This window comes from Prionailurus bengalensis, chromosome C1, assembly GCF_016509475.1.
Source record: "Prionailurus bengalensis isolate Pbe53 chromosome C1, Fcat_Pben_1.1_paternal_pri, whole genome shotgun sequence".
In the NCBI taxonomy this organism is placed as follows: Eukaryota; Metazoa; Chordata; class Mammalia; order Carnivora; family Felidae; genus Prionailurus; species Prionailurus bengalensis.
In genome coordinates this window covers 13,766,910-13,769,974 of record NC_057345.1, presented here as the reverse complement: position 1 = coordinate 13,769,974, position 3,065 = coordinate 13,766,910, and the positions used below count along the sequence as shown (strand labels likewise).

Below are 3,065 nucleotides of genomic sequence, written 5' to 3'. Positions count from 1 at the left end.
GAACCTTACTCCCATTAGCTCGCTTAAGGCTCGCACATCGTGATGAGGTGGCTACAGTTCAACGCCCACTTTACAGATGAGGAACGGGAGGCTGTGAGAGGCCGTGCTCTCTCTGTGGGGCCTGGTCCAGCATCGGGCCAGCAGCTTTGGGTACATGTGCTCGGTTCATCCCCAAGGGGTGGTCCCCGGGAGGACCATGGGATGGTCCAAATTACTTTCTCATTTTTTAGGATGGGCCCAAGGCTTACACAATTTAAGGGGGACTCTAAGGAAAAGGGTACGAAAATATTCTGCGTTTGTAAATGATGCAAAAAAAGAGATTCGACCCAAGTTCCTGGGAACTTTCCCTCTCCTGTCCTCTCCCCAGGTGGCTTTCTGGATCTTGCCACATTCTCAGAGTGAACTGGGCCAGGTAAGGGTGGGGCTCTGTCTGGCTTCAGGGTGGGGCAAGTTAGAAACCCCAGGCTTGGACTGGCCTTAAGAATCACCTTGGGAGCTTACCAAGAATTCATGTTCTTGGGCCCTCGGACCCCCAGACACAGATTTAGTGGGCAGGGCCTGGGAGTCTGTATTTTCAACAGGTCCCCAGGTGAGGTGGCTGCGGTCACCTAGCTCCTGGACACCCCCCACCCCCACCCCTGTCACCTCTGTGTCTGGTTCCCTGCCAGGCTGGGCCCGGCATTGTGGCTGAGGTCTGGGTTAACAGCCGTGGGCTGAGCGGGCCTCACTCCTCAGGTATGCAATTAGCAGCCCCAAGAACAATACCCTCATTTTAATCATTACAGCTTGGAGCCGCCTGGCAATTTGCTGCTGCTTTTACTGCACTAACAAGCTCTGGCTTGGGAACAGGGGGTGGAGGGTTCTCCTTTCATCCCGGCATTCCCAAACACCTGCTCAGGGGGCTGTGGGAGAGCAGGAGAGATGCCTAGCACCGCCTAGGACAATCTGGGGAGTCTTCCTGGGGGTGGTGGCTGCTGGTTATCCAGTGGCAGGATCCAGAAAGGGGCTGGCATCTGGCCCGGTGCTGGCGATACAATAGTAGATAGACAGGTGGACTCCACCCAGGCCCTTGCGGGGCTCACAGGGCGCTCGGAGGGTAAATGTAGCGGACAAGAGGGGCCGGGTGGGGCAGGGGGGCCAGAGCAGGCTTCCTGGGAAGAGATGACATCTTCATTGAGCCCTGAAGGGTAAGTCAAGGTGGGCCAGGTGAAGGGGGTGGGGGCAGCTTGGGCAGATGGGTTTTCTGGTCAGAAGGAACAGCGTGTGTAAGGCTCAGTGAGCCTCATCAGCAGTGCCGAGGGGCGGGACCCCAACTGAAGGGTGACCTGTGGTACATTAGGGTTTTCCAAAGGTGGCTCTGACACTACTTTCCATCTCTCTTGCTCTTTTTTTTTTTTTCAAGTTTATTTTTTGAGATAGAGCATGCACAGGGGAAGGGAAGAGAGAGAGGGAGAGAGAGCCCGACGTGCGGCTTGAACCCACGATCATGACCCCAGCCGAAGTCATGAGTCAGAGCTTAACCGACTGAGCCACCAGGTGCCCCTCTCTGGCTCTTTTTCCAGCGTGACCTTGACATTCCTCCCATTCAACGCTGGGTCTAGGTCCCCTTTCCTTGAACCCGGGTGGCGCTTTGTGTCTGACACTCCGTGATCTCCAAGGCGAGGTCAGGAAAATATCTTTCTATCTTGCTCTCTTGGGACAGTCACTCTTTGAACCTGGCCGTCATGCTGTGAGGAAGCCCAAACCAGTCCGCGTGGAGAGACGATGCGTAGGTGTCCAGCCCCCAGCATTGCCAAGGTCCTGCTGACAGCCAGCATCAACAGCCAGACGCGTGAGCAGACTCCTCCAGACGGTTCCCAGCTCCACCCATCAAGTCTCCCCAGCCTTCAAGTTTTCCCAGCCGAGGCCCCAAACATCACGGAGAGGAATGAAGCCATTCCCAATGTGCCCAGTCTGTTCCTGGCCCAGAGGCTCTGAGCCTAATAAAGCGGTTGTGTTATGGCCCTAGGTTGCGGGCACTCTGTTCCTCGGCACTGGTAGCTGGCGCAGGTGGCGAAACGCCACAGGGCTTTCGCGGGGAGCACCCCAGTGGATGCTTTGGAAAGCTCACCCAGTGTGCAGGGTCGGGGGTGGGTTGGCAGGGCTGAGACTGGACCCGCCCCGGGTGACCCAACGCTCACGCCTCCCCAGGCTGCCCTTTCCTTTGTCCCTCTGAGTGTCACAGCGTTCTTTCTCAGGTCCAGTCGACATCTGCTTCCCCGAAGGCTCCCTGTGTTTGATGTTGTTCTTCCTCCGGATTCCCGTGCAATCCGTCTCTTCCATTCTGTTCTTCAAGGATGTGCCGGCGGCAGGGACCCTCCAGCCTACTCTTGTACAATTAGCAGCTCTGGTTGTGTCACCTGCCCCTCACGTGGTTTTGAGCTGCAGACCTGGGTTCAAGTCCAGGCTCTGCTACGTCTAGCCGACTGGCTCGCCTGTCTGAGTTCTCTTGGAGAACAGGGACCACAATGGTGCCCAACTCCTATCACTGTGAGAGGGACATGGGAGGATGTTCGGAAGGCATTTGGCACGGGGTAAGGACTCCTTTGTACACGGAGACCCCGCGTTTCCACCTCACCTTGTCCAGGTTTCCCTGGACATCACCGGGCAGTCCGCCCACCCGGATGGTGTGCTGTGTTGACTCAGGTGGCTTGGGCTTCCAGAGCTGGAGGGAACAATGGGGGGCTCCCGGGGCCCTTGTGGGGAGGGGGAGGGGAACGGGTTGGAGGGGGAGGGTCCTGCCTCCCCCACCCCCAGCCTCTCCACTTGGATCTGATTTACATAAGACTTCGACAATTTTTGTTTTCTTTTAAACTAAAACAAGGTTTAAAATCACCTCACTGCTTCCCTAAGCATCGATTTCCCCTTTTGTGTTACAGGTGGGCGCCCCCCCCCCCCCGCCGCGTGGGGGGGGGGGCGCGGGCGGCGGAGCATGTGATCCAAACTAGCCAATCAGTGTGTTCCATTTCTCCGTCCACCGGCGTTGGCTCAAGGGCTTGTGACCAAAGCAGGACCAATCAGAGTGA

The 3,065-nt window shown here is 57.1% G+C and overlaps 1 long non-coding RNA gene across 1 annotated transcript; it reads left to right on the top strand.

Moving 5' to 3' along the window:
• Positions 1–860: 860 nt before the first annotated feature.
• Positions 861–2,007, top strand: LOC122479552. The gene is made up of 2 exons (XR_006296359.1): positions 861–1,187; positions 1,703–2,007. It is a non-coding gene; the product is annotated as an uncharacterized LOC122479552 (long non-coding RNA).
• Positions 2,008–3,065: the final 1,058 nt, after the last annotated feature.